Here is a 13649-nt window from a genome sequence, read left to right on the forward strand (position 1 = left end):
ACCCTTGGCATGGGCGTTGATGGAATAGACTTCGCCGATTCAGAAGGTGGAAAACAATGATAATAGTCTTCCAACATATATTGTAAATTATTAAGCAAGGCCAAAGGCATTTGCGCTGTGCGAACCGTGACAGGAGCTGGAGCTTCAAGCTCAGGAAAAGGTTCTTACTCCTGGTCGTCATCTTGATACTTTATAAACAATTCCGACGGACTTCTAGCAGTGCGGAATCTGTCATCCTCTCCGAGTCGTCTTCTTCTTCCTCCTCAGAATCCAGTAATTGCTCAGGCAACTTCAATGGGGAAAGAGCTTCCAATGAGGAGCCACGACGTTGTAGCACAGAAGCCGCCGTTGTAGGCAGGGTGGAGGCGGCAGTAGCCGATGCTGCAGACCAAACTTGCAAGTCTGTGCAAGAAGTCAAAAGAGGAGGTCGTCGACGATGAGGCAATCTTCGTCGACGAGGAGGTCGCCGACAACGAGGCAATCGTCGTCGATGATGTAGCCGTCGACGACGAGTCACTCTTCGTCGACGAGGCAGTCATTGACGACAAGGCAGTCTTCGACGATGAGGTGGGCGCCGACGAGGAGGTTTTCGTCGACGAGGTGGCCGTCGACGAGATCTTCTTAACCTTTGCCGTCGATCGAGTGCTGACGAGAGATGAAATCTCCTTCGTCGACGAGATGGGTCGAACAGCAACAGAGAACAGCGTCGATGGAGATGAAGCTGATGATATGATCATCTTGGGTCTCAGCGACGAGAAGGTAACCGTCGACATAGAAGTAGCGTCGACGATGATAATCGCCGACGACGCCGTTGACGACGGAGCTTTTTGCTGAGGGAAATCTTTCTCAAGAAGTCTTTTTGATACCAGAGACTTTCCAGTCTTTCTCGGGGTCGTAACAGGCTTAGACTTCGAAGGTGGAGAATCCTTTTTTGAAGAGGAAGCAGAAGGCAAGCTAGAACCCCTTAGCAGGATGAGCTTTTCTCGACACCTTAGCCCCAGGAGATGATAAATCTTCCTCAGCCATCCTCTTCCTAGAGGACATAGATGAACCAGAGGCCACACTTCCCACCTCAGATAAGGGGTTATCCTTGTCCTTAATCTTCTGTAGCCACAGAAGTAGGCGCCCTTCTCAATCTCTGAGAGTCTTCTGAGGGAAGGTCCTGCAGATTTTACAATCTCTCACCTCATGATCCAGATAAAGGCAGTAAATGCACTTCTTGTGGGGGTCTTATGAATATAGCCGGAGCTACCCACAAGATTCACAAGGCCTAAAGAGAGATCTCTTAGAAGATGAAATTCTGAAGAGAAGCAAAAATCCAGAAAAAATTGTGAAGTACTGAGCAGAGCTCAGGGAGACTCCCTTCACACGACGTGCGGTAGAAAATCCGAGAGCCTGAGCCACTGAGGAGAACATTCTGGTGGGTGTTTTCGCCTGATTGGCTGCAGTTTGGACTGTACATAATGACTATGATCGTCGTAAGTGTGGAAGTTTTTTCTTGTAGCTTAGGGCTACTTTATTTCCTGGTTCTATTTTACCAAGGTTTTTTGGTTATTATATGCATAATTATTGCTTTTTTATGTACCGTGGGACTCCCACTCTGACGACGGGGAATGATTCAGGCATGTGAATCTATGAAAGACACCCTAAATACTGGAGAATCTAAACTGCAGTTTGAAAGAAGACGCCTTATCAGACAAGGGAATATGGGATAGCACTCTGGTGCGTCTCCTGAGTGCACCGTCCACCTGCCGCCTATGCTCATGGACCATGCCCCTGTCCTGCCCTTCCCTGCTTGAGTTGGAGGTCTTGGTTGGCCCCCCCTTCCCCGGGCCTTTACTTGGTGGTCCCGTCGGGCACACTGAGAGAGCAGGTATTCATGGAAGACATTAGAGCAGCAATTTGTGAATATTTCAAGCACAATGATAAGGAGGATATTATGTGAACCACTGTTTGGGAGGCTGTAGGAACGGGGGGGGTCACCAGTCCCTCAGGGGGTAGCTTGGCGCGAGCAGGTAGGCATCCAAAGGCTTGCGTGTAAAGTGACCATACAGCACACACATCCACTGAGACAGGAAGCGCACGCAATGATTGACACCACACCAGTGAGGTTGAGTAAAACCAATTAGCTTTATCTAGTTCACGGTCAGGTTCTCAAAGCATTTCATTAGACCGTTTCAGTTGAGCATTGCATTAAAACATTAAACTGTTTCAGTTGAGCATTGCATTAAAACATTAAACCGTTTCAGTTGAGCATTGCATTAAAACATTAAACCGTTTCAGTTGAGCATTGCATTAAGCATTTCACTGAAGCGCTCGACACAGCAGTTCATTAGGGGCCTAAACATGGCATGCAAGCAAAGCGCTACACATGGCAATTAATCAAAGCGCTAAATATGGCCAAATCAAAGTGCTAGACATGGCAAAATCAAAGCGCTGCACATAGCCTTTAAGTAGAGCATTCCACTCAGCATTTTATTAAGGCATTGAGCCTGGTATTTCCTCAGGGCATTAAACTTTGCATTCAATTAAAGCATCCAGCATGGCCTGAACCATGGCCTCTCCTTATGGCATTAAACAGGGCCTGCGAGACAGGTGCTCCACAATTAAATCAACATGATGCCCTCTGTCTAGTGGTGTGAGCAGTCTCTCCTTATGTCCCCAAAACACTCTTCTTGCGAGGTACTCACTTAGCCCTTCACAGGGCGAGGGTTGAGGGGGCAATGGCTGATTCAATTCCCCTCCTTTCGGGGCAGTGGGGGGCCCACCGGGCCAAACAAGAGACGTCCCCGGGGAGGGGCGGGTCCCGGGCCTCTCTCCGGCTTTCCGCCCTCCTCCCCTGGGGGTTACCTTGATCTCCGGCCTCACACCGGGCCCTTGCGACGATCCTCGGCCGGGCGGGGGCTCACTCTCCTCGGAGCCCCTCCCGCCAGCCGCGTGGGTCTCCCGGCGATGTTCGTGCCACAGAGGACTCCGCAGGGCTCGTGAATTCCTCCTCCGAGGTTCAGGGGAAGGCGCGCCCGCAGCCGACAATGGCAGCGCGGTCTGTGGGGGCGCGGCCTGCACAGCCAATTGCGAAGCGGCGGGGGCGGCGGTTAGGAGTCCGCCCCCGTCAGGTGATGCGGGACTTGGTTTCAGGGCCTAACGCGACCCTCGCTGGATGGCTTCAGGCTTAACGAGGCCTTCGCTGGATTCCGGCGGCCCTCTCCAACTGGGGGCCGCGTTGCTCAGGCTGCGACGGCAGCGGCGGCGCCCCAGTCTTCTCCGCAGGCCCCGGGGAGGGCGGGGGCAGTCTTCCCGGCCCAGGGCCACGGCGGGGAGTGATTTTCAAGGCCCCCCCAGCGGGGGCGTGGGAAATTAAGGCCCGGCCTGCAGCTTGAGGGTGACAATCTGATGGAGGCCCAGCGCCGAGCAGGGCAGCTGGGAGGACAGGCCACACGTCAGTGCAGTATAGGGGGGACCCAGGCAAAGTCAGGGAGCACAGGGGTGGCACAGAGCTGGTACCTGGTCGATCCCCCAGCAGGTCGGTAGTAAGTTTAGAGGGTCTTCTTCGGCGCTTGTTGGTTCCTGCGCCCTTAGTGGTTAGTTCCTTGGGGGGAGGGGGGGGGTAGTTTGAGTTGGTGACTGACAAGAGTTCTTAGTCAGGCTTTGCAGGTCGTCCCTGGGTTCCCCTCCCGCTGGACCAGATCAGTGAGCTAATTCAGTGTTCCTTACTCAACTTAGAAGGCAGCACCTAAGCCCTGTCACTCCCAGTGGTATAGGTCCCTGACTAGGCCCTACCGCCTAAATCTCCTGCGTAGGTTCCCCCAGGTCAACGTCGCCCCAACTGACTGAAAAGTTTCCCTCCTTTCCTTAAGTATCCCCAGGTCAGGTGACCACTCTCTAAGGCGGCAAAAGCAGACCCCACCCTTATTCTAGAAGGTTCCAGCAGGTTCCAGGAGCTTCCCTACCCTAGCTATGGGAGAAAAAGGCGGGCGGGTGTCGCAACAATGTTGTAGGGTCCCAGCCAGCTCCTGGCAACTAGGGTGCTACTAAAAAGACCACTCCGCAGTAGCAGGGGCCTGTGGCAGCCATATTGGGAGAAGAGAGCACCTGCACCTTAGCATTGATTAGCAATGGGAAGGCGCTCGGAGACCTAAGGCCAACGAAAAAGAGGGTGGAAAAAATGAGGCAAGGGCAAAAACTCAGGGAAAGACCACCCTAGGGCTGACAGGTCTAACTTAGGCCTTCAAAGTAGTCATTAGGGGAGCATGAATTGCCAAACAGTCGGGCGTTCTCCGTGCCTTACGAGGGGAATTAGAACGTCTTGAGAGCAAAATCAGGGACCTCAAAGTACAGTTCTATGCAGAAAACAACATGCATAGCCTAGCTACTATACGTAGCAAACACTCAGAGTACAAAGAAGCTTCCCAGCAGGAGTTGCTCTATTTGGGAAAGGAGGCACTCGCGAGACGCTTTGGAGAGGGAGACAGACTGGAAAATCCCTTGCTCAGTTACTGCACAAGCCCTGGGCAAGCGACTACAATAACGGAACTGCAGGATGACCACTGACACATACATACTGGCACAGAAGCAGTCCAAAAGGTGATGGTAGATTTTTTCTCCTCCCTATTTAGAACTTGGCAGGACAATACCCCAGCTAGCCTCTCTACCTGGATTCGATCCAACTCCTCTGGCTTGAAGAGCACCATAGACGTTACCTGGATGACCCAGTTTCAATCAAGGAAATTGTTGAGGTGATCCCATGACGGCTTCATGGTTGCTTTCCATAAAGAATATGCTCCACTGCTTGCCCCACATTTATTGGAAGTGTATGTGGAGGCTCTCTCTATGGGGGGTCATGTCTTACTCCTTGCTTGAGGCCTTCATTATTACCATACTTAAGCCTGGCAAAGACCCCTGCCATTGCGATTCATACTGACCACTTTCCTTAATCAATACCGATTATACAATTCTTGACAAGCTACTTGCCTTGCGCCTCCTCCCACTGCTTCCAACTGTGGTGAGGCCGGATCAGGCGGAGTTTGTGCCATGCAGGCCCACCTCACATAACCTTTGTACTTTCTTCGCGCTGCTCCATGCCATAGATACCACCCTACGCGCAGTGGCACTTTTTTTAGATGCCACTAATGCGTTTGACTCCCTTGAATGGCCGTATCTTTTTGCTCTGCTAGTGCGCCTAGGCTTAAATACCTAATTTATGAAAATCTATTGGCCTGCTCCACTCCCTACCCACGGCCCAACTGACAATTAATGGTGGTGTATCTGACCCATTTGTAGTTACTAGGGGAACCCGTCAGGGATGCCCCCTCTCCCCCATACTTTTCGCAACTGCAATGGCGCCGATGCAGGCAATCTCAATCAGTATCATGAGCACTGAGGTCTGGCATTCACCCGCAGAACGTTAGTATTGCTGTATGCAGACAATGTCACTCTATATGTGAGGGACCCGCATGTTAACCTGGACCCCCTTTTAAGGGAATTCACCAGATCTGGCAGGATATCCGGAATTTAAATCAACTGGGCTAAATCTATTATATTTTTCCTGATGAACGAGACACCTCAAACAGACTCAGAGTTCCCCTTTGTCTGGGCGGATGGCGCTGTCAAATATCTTGGGGTGTGGCATAGCAGAAATACTGACTAACAGTGGAGGAATAACTTTGGCCATCTGCTAGCTTGGCTATACAACAGGCTAGAAGGCTGTAAATGGCGTCCTTTGTCCCTGATAGGCCGCCTGGCCATAGCAAAAATGGCAATCCTCCCTAAATTCATCAATCTTTTCATAAATTTACCAATCTCTTTGCTCCTTCACTTTCGCCAGCAGATTAGATTTCACCTTGTCTTCCTGGCTTGGGTGGGTGGACAGCCGCCCATAGCCTGGGAGATTATAAGACACCCCTTTGAACAGGGGGGCCTGAGTCCCCCTGACATGGACGTATATTATTTTATTGCTCAGGCCCAGTTTGCTCTTTATTGGTTGTTTCCAATTCAATTCATGGTGCACACTGCCCCCGAATGCGATCGTGCTGCCCCTTGCCCATTGCAGATGGCACTATTTCTAACTCCTGAGCGCCCGCACCAGCATGTTGACACAGTAGCGTGTACGCTATGGGCGTGGGGTGAGCTGGGACGCAGGGCTCATTTGAGTATCTTTTTGCTCCATCCGTACCACATATATATCACCCCTGCTACCAATCATGAATGACCCTGGAATATGTGACAGATAGTGCAAGCTTAACCTCACAACTATGGGTGAAATCTATCCTGACAGCACCTTTCTTGAACCACAGGAGTCCTTGTAGAGTGACAATGCTACGTTCTTAATTACATTTATATACTATCAACTGCGGGCCGCCGTCCATGTGCTGCATACTATATTCCAGGTGCTGGAGTTGTTTCTGACCTCCCCATCACCTTGGAGACTTGTCACAAAATTAAATGCTGCGAAGAAAAATTCGGTACCTATACACTCTCAAAATAGTAGAAGTGCTTTGGGTGCAGACATTACGCTCCCGCTGACAGATGCAAAATGGCACTACTGTTGCACGCAGTCGTGCGCTTTATCCCCCAACTATCACTTTCGCATTATTCACTTGAAATGTATACACCGACTGTACCATATTTCAGTGAGACTGGTCATAATGGAACTGGGCACAGATATGCACTGTAACCGCTGCCACTTCACAACTGGTAATTTTTCGCACCTCGCCTTCAACTGCCCAGGCATCTCCGACTATTGGGACGAAATTTTCACCACACTTACTGACATCACAGATTCATCCTTTGATCGAACCTCCCGCGTAGAGCCTTTGTGGCATGTTCAGGTGGTGCCGTCTGAGAGATGCAAACTGGCGGCCCTCCTCTTTTTACTGGCCAAGCGCAGAGTGGCGATGAGATGGGGGCGACGAGCACTACCATTTGTAGCAAATTGGCTCAAGGATGCCACCTATTACTAGGAGCAGTTTACCACTTTCTGGGAACTAATGCTTGTATGGTTCCGACCTAAAGATATCTGGTCTCTACTAGAGGAATAACTATGTGCCCCTGCAGCCGTAGATGAGGTGGCTACTGCGGAGTCTGTCTCACTACATCAGTTTATTGACACCTGAAAGCAATATACTTTGTAGCGCCCATTGGCCTTAGGGCAGCAGTGATTCCATTGCTGTATGGGACCATTATTGAGACTTTCACCCAAATCGCATACATCGATGTGGAGCACAGACAGAATATCAAGTGTAATTGTCAACATACACAAATATCGAGTTTTAAATATCGTGATAGAGAAATATAGACAGGAAGAATATCGTGGTCAAGAATATCGACTTACAGGTAAGAAATATCGTTTTTGGAAATATCGAAGTTGTTAATATCGTTTGCAAAAATATAGTTGTTTAAAATATCGATGTTTTAATTAGTGTTATGTATTTTAGCATGTATTTTAAAAGTATGTAATCAATTTTTTTGTATAAGTACTAGTTTTGCTTTTTAATATATGTGTTAAATTTTTAGTAGTTGCAATTTCCCTACTGTTGCACCCACTGGAGTGGCAATAGTAATTTTTACCCCTCCGCTATCCAATACTTTACCTACTGTTGCACTAACTGGAGTGGGAATATTCATATTTACCCCTCCGCAATCCAACACTTTCCCTACTGTTGCACTTAATGGAGTGCAACATTTAATTGTAAAGACTAATACATACTTTAATGTTTTAATTTATAATATCATATTTGTATTAGATTTTATGTTATAAGTATATGTAAATATATATATTTCTTTGTACATTTTTATATATTTATAAAATTATAAAATACATGAAAATTAATAGTTTATTAATTGTTTTAAAGTATATATATATTAAATTTTATATATGTATGTTTAAATATTTTTTTAAATTAAATTTACTTTATTATATTTGTTAAAATGTATATTGAATCTAAATAATTTTTTTAAGGTAATTTTATTATTTTATATATTTAACATTAATTTTTATTTAAAGTAAAAAACAATATTTTGTACATCTATATTTTTTACATTGATATTTTTGTTTCTATATTTTTGTACTTGCAATTTTAAATGTAGGATGTCGATATTTTTTATATCGATTTTTTTGCATCAATATTTGTGTATGTGGATATTTTGGTAATCAATACTCCATCAGTGAACCCATCGATGTGTGCATTACTACGTGGATGTCTGTTTTCCTTTGCTCTCTGTTCTTTCCAGTTTTTTGTTTGTATTTACTATGCAGTGATTCATGGCGAACAATAATCCGTTCATTGTACTACATCATTATACTGTAACTGCAGCACTGCTCCACATTACTGATTACTGTGATTATTGTAAGGGTTTATAAAACTCAATAAAAATATATATTTTTAAATTATTCTTTTCTAATGTACAGGCTCTCCTGCATTGTTAGTTTATTTTTTATTTGCCACTTTTTCTTTTGTTAATTTATTTCCCTCCCCATTTCCTTCAGCAGGTAGTCATCAAAGCTTTTGGATTATGCCAAAGGTTCCACAGCCCAGCTTTACAATTCCTCTTGTACACAATAGCTCGAACAAAACAAGCGACCAATTGTATGCCAGCAGTTTCAGCAGCCGCTCATGCTGAAGAAAATTGTTATGTACACTGTGTAGGCTCTACTGGCTCTTCAACCTGAATAGTATGTCTTTTCCCAAAAGTACTTATTTGGAAATATTTAACCAACTGTTGTGTCCTTATTGCGAACACCTTACCCCACTTATTTCTTACCCAAGCTTCAAAGAGTATCTTGAAAGATTATTTGCCTAATGGCGATGTGTACCTCTGCTGGGCCCTCAAGTTCCAATCAACTTCAGACACAGGAGTTGCACATCAACAAAATCCTTCTATTTCCAAAGCTTTATTGTGCTTTTAAGTTTGAACAAGTTAATCGCAGTCACCATAACGCACAACAGAATTTGAGGACAATACCAGGCATGCAATATGCTATGCCCTACACTATTTCTCCGAAAATCAACTATATAAATATTGTTCTACAAAAATATCATAAACGAAATAGTGACTAACAAAATATTGTGTAAGTAAACATATATAGGTGAGTATAGATTTACTATTCTTAATTCAACCTTTAAATACATTGAAGATGCTCTGTAAGCTGCTGCACTTCTGAAAAGTCTCTGGATGACTGCTATTACTGAATCGTGACCTCAGGGCAGAACCAAACTTCACCCCTCTCAGCAAAGAACTGAAAACTGAACCATTTCAGCATGCGTTCAACTAAATCCAACACTTCTTGGGCAGAAACTGGAGAATACCAGAGCCTTCCTTCACCTACTAAACCTCTAAACCTCTATTTTTGTATTTCGGCTAGCACATCCTACAAACAGTTTTTTATTAGGGACAAAAACCCTGTTGGAACTACTTTTGGATAGAAGAATTCCTTCATTTTTGCATGGACAATTTCCTGTAAAAACATTTTTTTAGGCAATTTCACCCACCAGCAAAGTTTGCCCTAGTGAAATACTCAGCAACATTGTAAAGTGCCAGCGTTCTCTTCCCTTCACAAACATTTGCCAAATTATAATCTATCAAAACACTATTAGCTCTTATTTTATATAAATATTGTTTGTAAATTGTTCCATAAATTATTCCTGGCAGCAGCTATGCTTCCGCACTTACATAAACTAACATAACATAACATAACATAGCATAATCCATTCCTGCACCATGGAAAAAAATAGAGAGCAGATCATACCTCGTGCAGCACCTTGTGGCATCCAGGTGGCAGAAACAAACCGTGCACTTAGCAGTTTCCCATCTTGTTCCAAGGGCATGCTTGGTCGAGTCGTATGGGTCGTCACAGAGGGGATCAACCATCAATCCAGCTAAGGATGCATAAGAAGAAGATACAGAGGTTAGTTTCTCAATTTCAGGGACAAACTTTTCTGATGTTCTATTGCAATGACATGACCACAGGTTTCCAGTTGAGTGGCCCAAGTCTACTAAGGCAAGGATCTGCAACTCCACTTAGGAGGGATGCTACAGTACACTTTACTGAGTTCTCCGCAAGTACTTTGCCAAATTGGTAATAGGAGCTCAGCTTCCAATGCAATATGTTTTTAAAGGTACACTTTTTTGTTCAACGACACAATACCGATGCATACAATATCGCTATACAAAAATATTGGAAATTAAAGATTATTAACACAAATATTGCCTTCCTATACTAAACTAATAAAACCATAAATATTGAGAACAATAATATCACATTTAAAAATATTATTTTTTACTTATATCAAAAACAAAAATATTGGAACTAAAAGTACGTGTAAACATATGATTTGCCAAAAATATTGTCTCACACAATATCGACTATAATAATATTACCAAAATAATTACATTGTCATTAATAAACATAAAAAAACTACTTCATACGTTAAAGAAAATATTAAAATAAACATTAAACAACATATACAAACTCTTTTACAAAAAAAATCACACCACCAAAATAAATATATAATCACCCTAGATAAAAATATAACTAAATACATAAGAACATTAGTTAAAAAAAAATATTTACACAAACTACAAATGGTTATACAACAAACTAAATATATATATATATATAAATGTGATCAAGACCGTGGTTACGCGGTCGAAACGCGTCATGCTGGGCACTTGCTGTTTCACTAATGGATGCTGATGATTTCTTTCTGCAATAATGCACTGCATTTCTTTTAAAACAATACGCTGTGGTCCATACCTGAATCTCGCCGTGGATATGGTGATTCAGGATTGTGGTCTCTTTATATATAGTGGAGTGAGGGTCAAGGACCACAATGTTGGGACACCACTGGGTGTTTTGGATCTCCTACTTACTAAAGGGGAATTCATAATGGACTTCACTTACCAGCATGCAGCAGTCTGGATCGGCAACGCAGGATGAAGTACATAGACCAGAGAGGGTTTTTGAAAACAGGATAAATGGCGCTCAGGCAGATAAACGGACAGATGAAGTAAGAAGAACAAAGAACCAATGCTTAACGGTGCAAACAGGTCAGGGGAATACCCAAAACCCCTGTATAAGGTGTGGGCGAAAGCCCATACCAGAACAATTGTAAGCAAATCCTGTGCACACGTGACAATTTTGGTAATGAGATCACAGAAAGAACAACAAAGTTCAATAAACAATGAAGAGATGTTGTTTTAATTCAAAAGATGTTTTCATCAGTACAAAGGGCGCCAGCCGACACGTGTTTCGTCAACAGTAGAACAACTGTGACTCTTCAGGGCTGGGAAACAATATGATAATGGATCAAAAACCAAAAGCAAAAGGAGAGGAGTGACAATAGAAATAAACATGGTGGTGACAAAACATAAACGCAATTATGATCAAAAACAATCAAAGAGCACGGTTAATCAGGTGACAGAATAAGTAACATCGCACTGAACGAAAAAGGCAGATCCCAAGAAAGAAGGGGTTACAACAAAAGGGAGAGGAAAACGACAAGAGAATTGAAAAAGGAATGGTGAGGGTTCATTGATAGAAAGTGAAAAGCAAAATGCATGAGAAAATAAAGTCATATAGAATAACTAAAAGGCCTCAACAAGTGGTAATGCCTAATTAAATAACATTGGCAAGAAACAAAATGTGGAGGAAGCCTTGACACAATTACACAAAGTAAGCGATGGAAACATATTAAGCAGAAGCAAATTAGAATGAAAGAACATTTGTATTTAAGAAAAACAGCCTCAAGTTGCGCAAAAACACGGAAATTTAAACTAGAAATTCGCAAACATGTAGAACATTAATCGTCAAGACTGCAACAACTGTGAAGCAAAAGGGCAGAAACGAGGTGGGGGTAACGCTCAAAGTACAACGGATGTGAAAAGCGTGCAAGGCAGTAGTAGAAAGGAGTACAAATGCATTAGAACATGCAACTATCAAAAGGTGCGCGGCACTAGGTAGGAGCGGAATGGAACGGCAAGTAAATACCGACAGGTAATGTCAAAGGGCAACTAAGGCTAGGAAAGCGGCAAGGTAGTAATGAAAAGAAACGCAAAGGCAGAAAGTGTGTAGGAGCAGGATGAGAGGAGGGTAAAGAAAGTGGAGTCGAAAGCAACGTGGTGCGGAAAGAAAAACGGCACACAAGCAAAAACTCACCACGATGAGCAATGTCAGGAGAAACAATGAAATGCCGTAGGGATCAAGGGTAGAGCGGTCTCCCATGGGTCGGTGCGACCAGGAAACCAAATGGCCTGGAAGAAACACGGTAGGATTGAAGAACTAATGGGCACAGCGAAAGTACGGCATGAAAGCCAATGCGTACGGGGATGAAGAAATACCTGTAGGTAACGGTGTGAGGTGGAGGATCTGGCTGCGGAAGTGCGGGAGGAAGGAGGGAAAACCGGAAAACGGTTATAAAGGCAAAACACACCCGATGACTAGAAGGCTAACCTTCGTGAAAATAACCGGAAGTGGTGGGTTCTAGTGACGTTGGTGCTGTAAAAACAAAGGAAAGACTAAGCCCAATGGATCATGTTGTTGCAAGCATAAATCATGACGTGAAAATAGTAACAATAGAGCAAAAGCATGAATACACAAACGGGAAATGGGCAGAATGCCTCATCCACAATACAAGTGTCAGAAAAAACAAAACCATATATGAGCAAGTGGACACAGAATTACAGAACATAGTAAGATAAAAAGGGGGTGGCGAGATGAATGTAAGAAACATAGAAAAAGAGGAGGAGGCATAATTATAGTATTTACACAATTACAATTGTTGCAGAAAAAGAGACTGTAAGAAAATTGTACGTGCTGTAAATATGAGTAACAAGATAAAGTAAACGTATGGAATGAAATATCATGACTTAGATGAATAGTGTATATATCGCAGTATATCAAAGGAACATAATAATGGAAAGTTCAATAACTAGAAGATAAGGCTAAAAATCTAATAGAGAAAACAAGGAAGGAAGAGAGAAAAAGTTTGGAAAGAAAAAGGGATAAAATAGCATGTAAAAAGGTCAAAAAGGTCCTAAGTGACAAAGCAAAGTAGAAGTAATCAGCAAGAAAGGACAAAAGAGCAATGAGTAGGAGACAAAAAGATGAGTACAAGATAGGAACCTAAGAAATATTGAAGTTCGTGGTCAGAATTTTGGCCGTGGCTTACTGTGTGAAGACGCATTATCCAGGTTGCTTCAAGGCGTCTCAATCTCAGTTCACGGTTGCCACCCCTTATGTTGGGTTGGGCAATGTCAATTCCAAAAAAGGACAATCTCTTGTGAGCTCCTTGGGTGGGACAAGAACCTATATGTATGGCCATGGGGTATCTTGAATCTTTCGTGTGAATGGCTCTGGCATGTTCACTGATTCTTTCCTTCAGGGCTCTGATGGTGCTGCCAACGTACTGGCTCTTGCAGGTGCACTCAAGCACATACACAACAAATTTGGTGTTGCAATTAATGTTAGTCCTGATTTCAAAGCGGCGTTTATGATAGCTGGAGAATTCCTTGACTCCGTTCAATGCTCATTTACAAACACCACAGCATCCACATTTGTGGAAGCCAATGGTGTGTGGAGTGAGCCAAGAGCGTGTGGAGGCAGTATGAGGAACAGTAGGGCTTAGCCTGTTGCGCAAAGTTCTTCCACGTCT

General features: G+C 44.0%; 1 long non-coding RNA gene across 1 annotated transcript in view; it reads right to left on the reverse strand.

Annotated features, from left to right (window-relative positions):
* The window catches only part of LOC146784218 (uncharacterized), a 603578-nt gene that overhangs the window by 287373 nt on the left and 302556 nt on the right, over positions 1-13649 (reverse strand). Inside the window, exon 2 of the long non-coding RNA XR_014970515.1 lies at positions 9746-9875. This is a non-coding gene — a long non-coding RNA (uncharacterized LOC146784218). The remainder of the gene's footprint in view (positions 1-9745; positions 9876-13649) is intronic.

Source organism: Triturus cristatus, chromosome 11, assembly GCF_964204655.1.
Source record: "Triturus cristatus chromosome 11, aTriCri1.1, whole genome shotgun sequence".
NCBI lineage: Eukaryota > Metazoa > Chordata > Amphibia > Caudata > Salamandridae > Triturus > Triturus cristatus.